The sequence below is a fragment of the Nothoprocta perdicaria genome, unplaced genomic scaffold (assembly GCF_003342845.1).
Source record: "Nothoprocta perdicaria isolate Ctin4 unplaced genomic scaffold, notPer1 scaffold_11, whole genome shotgun sequence".
Lineage (NCBI taxonomy): Eukaryota > Metazoa > Chordata > Aves > Tinamiformes > Tinamidae > Nothoprocta > Nothoprocta perdicaria.
In genome coordinates, this window is record NW_020454205.1 from 852,713 (window position 1) to 867,189 (window position 14,477).

Below are 14,477 nucleotides of genomic sequence, written 5' to 3' on the forward strand. Positions count from 1 at the left end.
AATGCATCATTCCGGAAACCAAAAACAAACCGGCCGCGGCGGCCAAATCCCCGGCCAAGCCGCATCCCGCGGCGGCCCCGGCCCCGCAGCGCCGGCCCCGGCCCCGCAGCGCCGCGGGGACGGGGCGGACACGGAGCGAGGCGCCGCTGCGAGCCGGGCGAGCGCGGGAAGGAAACGCAGCGCGGAGGAGCAGGCGCCTCCAGGGGCGGCCCCGAGCCCGGCTGCAAGGTCTGCTCCTCATCATCCTGCCTTCCCGCGAGCCACGGCGAAGCGCGCACCTCTCTGGGGCTCATAAGGACAATTGCCTCTTCCAAGAGAGCCTGGGAAAGGCAGCCCGGCTCTGACGGACGCGGCTGCGCATGCCACACAGATGTTGCCAGCACCGGCGTTCCCGCTACGCGTCCTGTGTTAACTGCTCCCTGCAGATTGCGTGTGTTTTCATGGAGGGAAGCGGCAAATTCTTTGTTCTCCGCTTGATTACAGCACGGCGAACTCTTCAAAAGCGCGGCTTTCTGCAGACTGATAACGYGCCCGCGCTGTGGCGATGCCACCCCACGCGCAGCTCGTGACGAKGGCACCCCGTGAGCACCCTTCCCTCGGGGAGCAGCGCTCCACACAGCACCGCTGCGCACGAGGGCCGTCCTGCCCCAGCAGMGGCCAGGGCGGCCGTGGGCAACAAAGCCCCGACAGGCTTCACCAGGAGCCCACAGTTAACCTGCCCGTCACAGTGCAGCTTAGAGGAACACCTAGAGCCCTTGCTGAGCGCTTGTGAGCGAGCCGCTCTCTGCAGCCATTGTGCTGTGTAAAACTGCCGTCTACTGTAAACTGCGTTACTACTGTAAAGCTGTCGTCTTTTCTGTCTCTTCCTTATGAGGATGATGAGGGGCCTGGAACATCTGCCCTGTGAGGAGAGGCTGAGAGCTGGGCCTGYTCAGCCTGAGGAGGAGAAGGCTGAGGGGGGACCTCATCAGTGTCTATAGACACCTCAAGGGAGGCAGCGAGGAAGAGGAGGCCGGCCTCTTTTCAGTGGTGGCCAGTGACAGGACTAGAGGAAACGGCCACAAGCTGAGGCACCAAAAGTTCCACAGGAACTTGAGGAAACAGTTCTTGTCACTGAGGGTGCCAGAGCCCAGAGAGGCTGTGGAGCCTCCTTCTCTGGAGATCTCTCAAACCCACTTGGACGCTGCCTGTGCCCCGTGCTCTAGGTGACCCTGTGTGTGCAGAGGGCTGGACTGGATGATCTCCTTTCCAACCTTAATTCCAACCTTAGCAGTTCTATGGTTCTGTGATTCATCTTTGCACCAAGGAAAGGGCAAACGCCTAAAAAGCACCTGTGTCCATTCAAGGGTCTTGGTTGTACGCACATGCTGCTCCCTGTTGGATGTCACCAATCATCCGCCTCATTCATGCATGACAATAGTCTGCATTTCCTACAAAACATCCTCTTTGTCATTCCGTAGGCATCCATTAAGGTGCACAGGATTATTTTGGTGAGTAATAAGCCATCCTTATCTCCAACAGTGGTTAACTAAAAAATCTCTACAACTGTTAAAAGACCATGACCTGCTTACAGTACAGTCAGGTGCATAAATCTAGTTTATGTTTAAATACCAGTCACACATTATGCTTCCTGAGACAGAAGAACTGGGCTCTGAGCCCTGGAAATACATGCTCTAAAATCCTTTTTGTCCCTCAACCAGACCCTGTGGCTCCTGGTTCCCGAACGCGGTTAGACAGGCAAGGACATACACTGAAGAAGAGCAGAACCCACATGCAGTGAGTTTGCATTTCGGGGGATGCCATTACCGYACTTGTAAGGGTGTCTCTTCATGCACATGGTTAGGAATAATTCTAACAGACATGTACTGAACAGGCAGCCCTGAACTAATATTAATTGAAGCCATCGCTGGGCCACACTGCATCTGAAGTAGCTGCAGACGCTCAGTTCACTTTGGACTGAATTGCCCATCAGCTTCCACAGAGAATACGTGCAATCATGAACGAAACTGATTTACTGCTTTAATACGACAAGCAAAGGGCTTGTGCATGACCCTATGGTGCCTGCAATGATTCCTTTAAGAGCACAACTGAGAGGATGAGAAAATAGCAAGGAAACTGCTGTTATATCTATGTAATTTTTCTGTGAGCTCTGAAGTATCTGCATAAGGGCAGATACTATGCTCAGAGAAAGGCAGAAATTACGCTCAGTGCCCTTAAATTTGCTGAAAGAAGAGACCTGAAAGGGAGAGGGAGGGAAACCTTAGCCGCAGCTTGGCCAGGTCGCAGCCTCGGCGGGTCCAGCCTCAAGGGCGCTGCTGCAGGTGCCCCCAGACCGAGGGCCCGGCTCTCCTCCCCATGCCTGGTTCTCCTGCCCATGTCCAGAGGGGAAGCCCAGTGCCAGCAGGCAAGAACCTGGGCTGGTGGCTGGGGTGCGGCAGCATTCCTGCCGGCTGGAAAAGCTGCCAGGAAGCAGCATTCTTCTTCTGTAGACAAAGCTGGTAGACTTAAAGCATAACTACGTAGGCTATAATGAAAGATTTTCACTGTCGGGAGAAAAATGAGTGGCGCGAGTCCAGGCGCTGCCGCTGCCCACAGACAGGACTGAGGCTGTAAGCAATCTGCTGAATAAGGATCTCCTGTAAAAGACATTAATTTGCATTTTTCTTGTTTAAAGAGCAGAAARCGCGTTCCACGTGAGACATGTGAGCAGGCTCAGAGAAATCAATGGGCACTGTACAGAATTAGGCACCTTTCCTGCAAGGCACCGTTCAGGGATCCCGGAGGGCATGGGGAAAYGCAGCATGTCCGGGAAAGAAGAGCAGCTCTCAGTCCTCGTTCCTCTGCTGCTGCTCACCTCCCGGCACAGCTGGAGAGCTCGGGAAGAGCCACTTCTGCCCATGATGGTGTTAATGAGCAGCTCGGTGCACACGGGGACATGGCCCGGCAGCTGAGCTTGCGTCCTCAGCCCCTTGAGCTGCTGGATTCCAGCGGCTAAGCTTTGGTCTGGCCAAAGGAAGCACTCGGCCTATCCCGAGCAGCTGAACTTGAGGTTTGGACTTTGGACAGCAAAATGGTCGGGGTTTGATGCAATTCTGTCTCATCTGCCTTTGCTGACTATTGCACTGCCCTTGTAAACCCAGCAACCAAAGCAAACTGTCCTGGAACGCTACAGGAAAACAGAAAAGGACATCCTTGCTCTAGAAAACTTGTGTCTTGTGGCTTTGGTTCTCTAAATAAAAGCCAGGAAGGAAAGAAAAGGGCTGAATCTTTATGCCAGCAGGAAAAATGCAAATAGAAATGGATGTGCTAACAGTAGCTATGGTTTTGGCTCTTCCTTATATATGCTGGGAGTGGAGAATTTCAAATTAAAAGCCATGTTTAAAAACAGAAGCTAAACATCACACCAGTTTGGAAAMCAAGCCCTTCGGGAGAGTATTGAAAAATGCCCTCTTCACCTCTTTTATGAGGTAAATTTACCTATCAAATAACTAAATCAGATAAATCAGATAACTAGAAATGCATTAAGTTCATTCTTTGAATAGTTTATTACTTCTTGACTATTCCAGTAGTGTACAGTTGCAATATTCTGATGCAAAAAGCTGACGGACTTTAATTAACTTAATATAATGGCATTTGTAATTGCCAATGGCTTTAAAAAAAAAAAAAAAARCATGAGATTTTCTACCAATATTAAGTTTYTCCACAGTAGTTTTTTTGTATAAACCTGAGTAATCATTTTTCCTATAAAGTGACTCAGGTCATATACCAAAATATCTCATGTGAAATCGAAATAGCCCTGCATAATTATTACTCRTACCCACTAGAACTAGACTTTGCAAGTACTCCCTGCCTGGTCTGCTCCGTGCRCTGTGGGGTAAGTCCAAATTCTCATGCCAGGGACACATTAAAACACAGCATGTTGCTCCAGGGCTTTCCTCTGACCCCTCCAAGGCTGCACACCTTCCTTACTGCTCTGGCTTATCCAGCATCTCTTATTATCAAACTTTTTTTTTCCGTGATACTGCAGATGTGTCTGAGGGTTTTGAAGAAAAACTACCAAGAGAGGTGTCCATAGACRAGGGTACAAAATACCAACAGTTTCTCACCGTCCTGCAGCAACAAAGCTCAGKCCTCTGTGAGCCAGATGTAATGGACCTTAGATGGGGAGAAAGCCACCTTGAGCTGGAATCCAAACACAGGAACACCGGAGTATCCCACCAAGCTTCTCCCTTGGGCCACACTGCTTGCCGGGCCTCATCAGCTGCCAATGCAGCTGAGGAAGTGTTCGAGTGATCCTTCCCTGTCAGATCCACAGCAGTTTCAGTAGAAAGAGAGCGAGGAAAAGRGAAGCACAGAGCCAGCGACCTTCCAAGGCTGGATCACATTTACCAGGCAGAGCAAGGGGAGCTGCTGGGTGGAAGTCTCTGGACTACCCGAAACAACTCTGGATGCTGCCAGGGGGGTAGTCGTGGCACAGCTGAGCTCTTTTGCAGACCYTTCTGCAATGAGCCTCAGGATTCTGCCCTGTACTGATTTAGAAAGGACTGTTTGCATGAACTAACACGATGCTTTAGTCTTCACTGCAGGTGCTCCCTTTACSATGATATTCTGAGGCAAAAACACTCCCATTTCAGTACGAAACAGCTTATAACTTTTAACTTGGGAGAGCACGTACACCTGTAGTTTTGCTATGCGAAACAACAAAATAATGCTAATCACTGGCATGAGACTTCACATTTTTCATATAATAATAATAATGAAAAAAAGTGTGACAGAGAGAGAGAAATGTTGCCTGTGTGCTCATGCCTCTTCATTTGTTGCATTAAGGAGTCTTCAGCCACGTATCCCCCTTTTCTCTCCTTTCTTTGCTAACCAGTTTACTATAGACAAAAGAGCACTAATCTACGGTAGCTTATTTTGATTTCCATGGGAAACAAGTCAAATATAGTTTTTACAGAGCAGAGTTATATGAGGTTCTCTTTCTTCAGTGTGCCTTCTTCTAAAAGAGGGGATTACCCTGCAGCCCCACAAGATGCCAAGCCACCCRTTTCCTGAGCAGACAAATATGTTACGCTGTATAATGTAACTTAAAGGCAAGAATATGAAGTTACAAGGCAAGATCCTCCACACAGCTGCAAACAGCAGCTGCAAGGCGCAATATTCGCCACAGCAACATCCTTGTACAGGGCCCATTCTTCCTTCCCCACTGCTAAGGCCTTTTTTGCTCTTGTTTGTTCTGTTTGTTAAATCCGGGGCTTCCAGACACTSTTTTCCGTGTGAGGAAGGAACACGTGTGGGTGGCTGGGTCTGTGAGCCGGCACTCCAGACCAGCCCTGGATTGTGTGCATCCCCTTTCAAGGTTTGACACCTGACAAATTCGGAAGCGGAGCGCCTGGCCTGTTTCCTGTGTGTGTGAATAGCCTGGGGTGTTTCCTGCTTTGGCAGGACGGGAGCACCACAGTAGCCAGGCATATTGCTACAGGCTTGAAAATTTCAAGCCAGTTAAATCACAGCTTGTTCCAGTGCAATTGAAGCTGACACTGAGAGGGGATCCTGCCGGGCTAAAAAAGTTATACATATATATATATATTTATATTTATATTTATATTTATATTTATATTTATATTTATATTTATATTTATATTTATATTTATATTTATATCTAGAATATATATATATATATATAAAACTAGAATATATATATATATAACTAGAATATATATATATATATAATTATATATTATATTATATATTATTATATATATATTATATATATTATATATATATAATAATATATATATAATATATATAATATATATATAGAATATATGTATATAACTAGAATATATATATATTCTATATATATATTATATATATTATATATATATTATTATATATATTTTATATATATATATATTCTAACGATCAAAATGTCAAACAGTCGGGAGAGGGAGGAAACAGCATTTTCTCTGTTTTGAAAATAAATCAGGAAAATTGAAAAGATTACACACAGTGGTAATTAAATGACAGTTCTCTCCCGTGCCCTAAAACAGTCAATTGCCAGTAATACCCCATATTAAAGCTTGTATTTCTGTAGCTCTTRATTTCCACCAGGTAAGTGTCTGTGGCAAGTCTCGTGATGTGTCACGCAGAACTGCAAAGCCAAGGGCAAGCTGTGCCCAAACACACGCGTCGCCTCGGCCGCTGGAGCCTGTGAGAGGTTTTGATGGCATCATTGCTCCGGGCAGCGATTACAACCACGTGCAAAGTGTCTGGAGCATCATGGACCACRTGTGCTTCTCTGTGGCTGCTCCGTTTTCAGCAGGGAGGAAGGAGCTTCTGCCCAGCCTGACTCCTTGCTAACAGAGGCCAGCCGTGTCTGTTCATTCTGCTCTTTGGAAACAACGCTCCTGKTTGCCAGTGACTTAACAGCCCAATTTGAACAGAGCTATTGTCTCTGTGATGGAGCACTGTGCCCRATTCCATCTGTATTAAATGCTCCTCATGTCTCCCTCCAGCAGCGCAGAGGGCTTTCAAGGAAAAGTATGAAATTTAGCCCGATTAAGGCCACTTGCCAATGCTGGAACAAAGACAAGCAGCATTATCAGAAAGGGAGATATTCGGCTCTTCAGCACTGAAAGAAAAGAAAGAAAGTGAGCCAGGAGCCACAAGCACCGCTTTTGTCATGGGTGGCAATGATCCATATGCTGACATAGCGGCTTACTCCTCCCATGCTCTAAATTAGGAGATATTGCTGCCATCCCAATGCTGCAGTAAATTTATGGCACGGACGTCAGAGGAGTCGCTACCTTTCCAAGCTCCAGCCTTGTTAACTTGGTGAGGGGCTCAGGATAACTGAGACCAGAGCACCTCTACAGTCGTGCAAGTGACTCTACAGGGTAAGACATAGGCGGTATATATAGACACACGATATGAGAAACCCTCCTTACCCAACCTACAGCATGAGTCCCAAACTCCTCAGATGAACAGCAGAAGAAGCTTCCCACAATCTCTGCTATGTTTGTTAAAAGAATAAATAGATACACTGAATTAAGTTATTTTAGAGCAAGGATGTTCTGAATTGCTTTACTGAAACACCTCCAAGTGTTGCCTGCAGACTCAACCCTGCTCTTAGTGTTACGCATCTAACCTAGAGATACTCCAAACTGTGCCGTCACTCAGGGTAGCTCATGGTCCACTATTGTACACCCCAGTTGGTTTTTACAATCCTATTTCAAACCGTGCTAAGTAGCATGGTTTCCAGACACTCCCCACAGTAATCCCTTTAACACAGTCACAGGTAGATCTAAACTTTTTTTTTTTTCACCTAAAATCTAAATAGGCAAATGCTTGTCTTACTGTGATATTTACTACTGAATGTATTCACAGGCAAATATAGCTTAGGTTATCACTACTATTAAATTAGAAGTGAATGTAAAAGGAGGGCTCATAAGCATCTAAAAATCACATCATAAAATGGCTTTGGGTTTTCAGAGACAGGATAAGATGACACACTGGCTTGGAAACAAAGACTTCATTTTACGACCTAATTTTCCAATTGCCAGACTGATGCTGAATAGCATTACCATGCATCTTCCTTGGTACAGAAACATAATTGGGAAAATGATAACACCATTCATCCTTAATTGATTATTTTCATTTTCTTTCATGTTAACCAAGTAATTTTTCATATACAGCGAATGACTATACTTAATAATATAGACTACCAGTGCTTAGTCTGAAAGCTGGCTAATCAGGCTATCTCTAGTGATTCATGGTTCCACTATGAATCACGAACACAGAAATCCATTAAAATCCTTTCATTACTCCATGATGCTTTCACTGGATACTGGCATGCAGCTTAAATACTGCATTATATGTTAAGCCTGAAGCTTCCCTAGTCTCCCTGGCCTACGGAGGAATAGGAATGCTGAATTTGAGCTATGTCAATGAAACACTTGGAGACAAGTTTGGGCAAAATGTTCTGCAAGACATGGCTATTGTGACTAGCACATTTGAGGTGGCGAACAGCAATTCTGAAGGCCCMAGTTCATCACCTCTTATATGGGTGAGGAAACACGCAGCTTCACCTTGTTAGAAATATGTTGTGCAACCCACACATAAGCTAGTGCAGACAAGAGCAGAAGAACTAAAACAAAAGAGTGGTGGGAGAGGGTGACAGTTTCACATATTAAAAACTGATAATTTGTTCTTATTCTCCCCCCTATGAGCTATCAGCGCTCATTTACATGCAGTGTTAAATGACTGCCCTCATTGTTGTCACAGACGGTCACATTGTAAGAATTAGTTTCTATTGTGCTTTGAATCAAGCTGCTAAAAAAAAAGGAAAATAAACGCAGAACACCCAGCAAATGGAACAGYGTGCACACTAACTTACAGTTAACTTACAGTGGATTCCTCCTCCCTTCCCACCGAACAGCAGCCCCCTTTGCTGAATAGGTTCTTCTACAGCCCGTGGAACTGGTGCTCCTCATGAGAATCAAAATAAATAGAGTCAGACTTCAGAAGTCAAACACTGCTGTAGGCTTAAGGATGGCATTTCCCACCACAACTCTTTTGGAAGATTTCCTTCCAAGTGAACCAGTAGATCTATATGTATGTAATCTATACAGAAGGCACCCGATGCTCCCACCTTTATTACTTTCAGGCTGTTTGAAGAATTCAGTTGCTTCTAGTTCTCTACCATCTCAAAATTACTCTTTATTCTTAAGGGACAAAGCACCTTGTGGACTTATCCAAAGTTATCCAAAATATCTCTGAGTTGCTGGAGCTGAACGGTTGCTCATAAAAACAAGAATATGGAAAATCTGCTAAACTGAACTCGCTGGTAATGCTGCCTTTTACCTCACGAGGCCTATCTGATTAGAAATCCCTTCCTCTCCGCAACTGTCTTCATCATCAGAAACCCGTGTTTCACAGTAGGACAACCAGTTTATCTGCTGTTTCATAAGATCTTTGCAGAGGGAAGTCACAAATAGCTTTTACCTCAGCATGAGCATTTGAGATCAGTATCAACATTACATCTCTCTCTCCTCTGTCACAGACAAACATTATATCTGGCTCAAGTTGTTAGATGAAGAAAGTACCTGTACTTTGCCTCCACTGAGATCTTAAAGCCCGGTAACTAAATTCAGTTTGCTGTCTTAAAGTGAAATAAKTCATTGGGATAAACCACTACAAAGACATATCTTTTTTTAGGTAGTGAACACAGTGCCTCAGATGCCTAACTTTGCTTCCTTCACCCAGCAATTTCCTTTGTGTTGCRAATGCCTAGAATCCACTCATAAGTTCAAGTTTATCACAAGAGATTTAAATTAATGCAAATGAGAAAAAAACGTGTAAGATGAAACCCATGTTTGCACATCAAGAGGTTTGTTTGTAAACTTACGTTTGCCTCCCCAGTATTTCTCTCCGATGCTCAAAAACATTCTCCAAACTGCACTGAATCTTTAAAGTTCACAATCACCAGAGCAAGTCCTGGTGCATTAAGAGACATGAACTTTCCAGATCAAATTCAACATACACTTATAATTAAGGTATCAAGCAAGAATAACAACTTTTCAGGCTGTCTTTGGTCACATAAAAAACACTAGTCTTTTTGTTTTGTTTTGTTTTGTTTTGTTTAAGATTTGAATCAACTGTGGGCTGGAAATGCATCTATTTGGAGAATCTGTTCTTCTCATTCAAGTCTTCCAAGGTTCACTCTTCAATTATTAAATCGTATTACTATCTGATGACTTACTGTGCAGACCACTTTTAGAAGCATGTGAAAGATTAGCATAACCAGAATAACTGAAATAAGGACACTGAGGAACACTCTTCCTGCAGAAATCTGAAATTTGCATTTGTGATGAGAACCATGGAGATCTGCTGCATCAATTCACAGTTCATCCAAGCTCATGTTCAGGCCTTTAACAGCTGCATTCAAAAAAGAGTAAAAAAAAAAATTGTCCTCCTGTTCCCCTCTAGGGGGACAATCCAAATCCTTCATAAGAAGATTGGGATGCATGGATTCATTCCATCTGTGTATTAGTTAACAAAAGGAAGGATGTCACAAGCTTTTGTTTGTTTGTTTGTTTTTCTTTTGTAAAAAGAACAGAAGGGAGTTCAAACTGGGGAATCATGCATGTCTTTCCTCTAGAACTGCCTGAGAGATGCTGCTAAAGTTCCTGCATGGATATTCCAGAGAATTTGTACTTTGCAGAGCTTCAGAGCTGGGCCATCAGAATACAGGGATGAACCAGAATCTCTTCGGAACATCACTTCGGGACTCCTCTTTGCAGAGTCAGGTCTTGATAGCACAAGAACAGCTCTCCAGCAAGGACAGGGAAAGATGAGGTCCTTTCCTGTGGATAGCGTCTCCCTTGAGATTCTCCTAAACATCTCACCCCTGCCTATCARTACCAATCAATAGGTATTGGTACTTCTTAATCGCAAGCATCATTGATACCTTTTGGTCTCAACCTGATTTTGCTATTGTTGGCATCAAATGTATTGACATTGATACATCCCAACTCTGAGCGGCATTACTCTTTTTCAATAAGTTTCAATAACTGCRTTCTCAAGTGGCATCAGTAGATTTTGATCAAAGACCAGTTTTTCTCTCRTAGGCATCCACGACTATCAATACAGACCGTTCTCCATATCAAGAAGCCTTCATGATTACCAGTTCCCACTGTCAATTATCTATTGGTAAGGAACGATATCTAGGGGGATTGTTAAATCCCTCTCAATAGGCTTTGACAGATCTCGATGTGAAGAGGCATCAGTCACGTCTGATTTTGCTGTCAGGAGGCATTGGCAAATATTGACATCGATATCTGCCAATGTCAAGAGGCATCGATGCTAGTTGATTTCCATAGCTATCAACACTTACTGATATCACCCCTATCAATAGGCATCAATACATCTTGGTCTCAAGAGGCATCTACAGCTCTATGTCTTGGACCAATTTTGCTGTTGGCAGGCACCAACGACAACCAACATTGACCATTATCGATATAAAGGCCTTAAGGGGTATTGATTTCCTGCCTACAAAATTCAGTGATTTCCTTGAGAAGAGKCAGTGTGTGTCTTTTGGCATCTGCCTCAATAAAGTCTGCATGTCTAAACCTGTCAGTGCACATCTCAGTTTAAAGGAATGATACCAAATTCTGCAAGAACTTGCATTTTCTGCATTTCTCCAAGACAGATAATCGAGTAGATTTTGCCCTCAATGAATGATGTCTGATTACMCCTTTCAGAATGTCTTTCTAAAAATTATATTCCTTATAAGGTCAAGATACAATAGCAAAGCCTATTAACTCCAGGCTATGATGAACTCACTGAAAACTCTAAATCCAAATACCAGTTGTCTCATTCTTAAAGCATTTTTCAAGTGCTACCTCACAAGTCACTCACTCCACAGACTGGCTAAGCTAGGGCTTTATCAAGGGTAATTAAATTAAATAGTGCTAATGAAGTTACTTGACTTTGTGAAAATAAGCTTTATTTCAGTGGTAATTTCTGCAGTGTACAAATCCAGGCAGAAAAGAATTCACCCAGTCCTCTCTAGTTGAATTGGAATGTGATGATTTATCAGTTTTGGAACCAGAACTTAAAACTAGCAGGCATCAGTAAAGCATCAGCACAGCGAGAGTTAAGAGCCCGAGTAGAAGTAATTTGGGAAGCAGAAATGGTAGGAATGGGATTCTTCACAGTGATTTCAGTTTCCGTTTTTATTAACATATTTTTACAGGATATCCTAGTTAAGCCAGACAGCATGTTTACAATAGAGCCTTGTCCAAGGACAGCTTAAAGCTATTACACATTACATACAGAAGGACAAACGCAGCCGCAGCGCAAGCTACTGGCAGGCAGTAAATCGTGTCAAAACCTCATGTTGCACCTGATTAAATAGCTGGCTCCAACCTATCCCAAGAACATTTGCTTCCGTGCAGTTGAGAACTGTTGGAGAATTTTTGTCACCTGCTGGCAAGTTGCATAAATTAGTGCCCCAGTGTATCATTGCAGAAGCATTACCAAGGACGGGCTGTGAGAATATGTGCCTGCACCTCCAGCACCCTTTGGTGCTATGCAGTCCTTAAAAGGGGACTCYGTTTAGGTGTCTCACTCACTAGAAGAAAACACATCAGCGGTGTCCCAACAGGGTCACCTACACCTGTGTTATAACTACATCTGACTTACAATTCATCAAACATGTCCCAAATGTTATTACTCACAAATCACTCCATCCTCAACACAGCCAAACCAATTAAGCTCAATTTCCTTCAGAGTTTTTTTTTTAATTTTGCAAAATGACTTAAAATACGTACTCTTACAAAACCAAACAAGTTACATTTTTCACTAAATGTTACTTTTACTAGTCTTACRTCTACATCTTACTTCTTTTTACATCTACATCTTATATCTTTACCACATATTACTAGTGGACCAAATATCGCTATCTTTACACCACTTGAAAACAAAGGAAACCTGGTTTTCAAGGTGAGCCAAAAAAAATCAAATTCAAGCCACTAATGGCCAGATTTCAAAAGCACCCTAAGGTCCTATACACCATGGCAACAAAAGACAGGCTGTCAAACATTCAAGGCATCATGAAAAGCAAGTAATAATCCTTGTGAATTCTGTATTTATCCAATTATGAATCAAAAAGCCTTATGGCCTTGATGAGATGTAATGCATCTTGATCAAAAACTGCAGTGGCATAAATCAGCAAGAGTATTTCTTGATTGTAAGTTCCCYTAACTCTGAATACACACGTGCAGCTTCTCCTAGGTCTGCACAGGAATTTAGACAGCAGAAAGCTGAGGGAAGTTTCAGCAGGAACACACACACTACACACATGCTTTCTCATGTGCAAGCAATTCCAGCATTTCTAGAGTGTTCTACACAGTTGGGCAGTAGGAGTCTTATTTCTATGTAGTCACTTTTGGGATGAACTGATTGAAGTTTTTTTTTTTAAGCTGGCACAATCTTATCTCCTTCCTTAGAAAAAGGAAATTAAGTGGTGAGTTGATTCACACTTCAAGCCTCTCTGCAAGAAACATGATAATAGCTCAAAATCCATTAGAACACATTTTTCTGCTCACACTATCCCTTGCATTTAGCATACTGCAACACACATGGCAGTCTGAGTTTTCCCTTGGCTTATAGACTAATTCAATTTCTTATCCTAATTTTACAGTGGTTTAATCACAGATCACAGTATATTTTCCTTCTAAAATTGATCAGGAAGCTTAACTAAAATAACATTTTTYTTTTAAATAGCAGAACACTCAGAGCATACATCTCTGGTCTGTAAACTCACTCATTTACTTTTCTGCTCAACCGTAATAGTATTTCCACAGCAACAGCTGTCATAAGAAGAATTATTAACAAATGGAAAGTCAGATATTCAATCACCTTTTTTTTTTTTTTGGTAGAAAAAGACAAGATGCCCTCTTGTTTCAATACAGAATAAGAATCTAAATAAATATTAGAGCCATGGCAAAASTAGTAGGCAAACATTTTTCTAGCTGAGGCTAGCTTTCCCGAAGAGATCTCTCTACGAATCCTGAACTGCAGAGGACTGTCATCAGAGATGACACCACTTCAAGGGACAAGTAAAGCTGACAGGAGCCTCTAGCCCTGCCATGCATCTGGCCTRCAAGCTTTGGGCTGTTCTGTGAGCGAAGGGAGGGGACAGGTGGGAACACAGAAGATCTGCCAGCGCTGAACTTGGTAATAGAGACAGCAAGGCTGAGCACAAGCACTACCAGGAATTGGCAAATTTGTCTTGGAGCTATTGGAGGCAATGGGACCTACTTGAACTGAACTGAACTCTCTCGACTCAGGCCACTGGGCTTGGCGTAGCGTTTGCCGCACTAGATCATCGTTGTGTCTACAGGTCACACTGCTCAGCTGAAAGACGAGTCACGCTGTGGAGAGATAGCTTTGCCTGCAAGGGAGCTCAGGAACCACCACCACAGGCGTCTGCAGAGCTCAGCACCTTCGGCAGCCCTAATCCTCAGAGATTTGAGCTGAATATTTTAGTCAAGAATACAGGTGGCAATTTTTTTTAACCAAGCTCACTTGTCTTCAGCTATTTTTGCTTGATAGCATTAAAAAAAATCTGAAATTCAACCTCAGCTAAGGTTGCAGTAAGTTTGGTCTTCAGAGCTTCAGCTGCAACTGAAAATCTCTGACTGAAACTAGTGCATTCATTGCCTTGCTCAATTATTTGCAAAATACATAAATGTAAACAGTGGTATGTGCCTCTGCAGACATTACCAGGCTTGGTGACTAAGTGCAGGTATTACTTACGGGTGATCGTTTTTCCTGGTCTTGCAGTCTTTGCCCAGAGCATCAAATACCAAAGTCATGATGTATTCACACCACCTTTCCTGTTGAGATGTGCTGTGCCCATTCCACAACAGGTTTCCAGAAACTTTTGTATCTATCTGGGGCAATTCGCT

At 43.5% G+C, this 14,477-nt stretch overlaps 1 protein-coding gene across 6 annotated transcripts in view; it reads right to left on the reverse strand.

Annotated features, from left to right (window-relative positions):
• Nucleotides 1-14,477, reverse strand: part of MYO1B (myosin IB) — an 86,547-nt gene extending 72,070 nt beyond the window's left edge. For all 6 annotated transcript variants that reach the window (XM_026047562.1, XM_026047549.1, XM_026047533.1 and 3 more), the window contains exon 1: nt 14,326-14,477. The gene's annotated coding sequence lies outside the window, so the exon portion shown is untranslated. The remainder of the gene's footprint in view (nt 1-14,325) is intronic.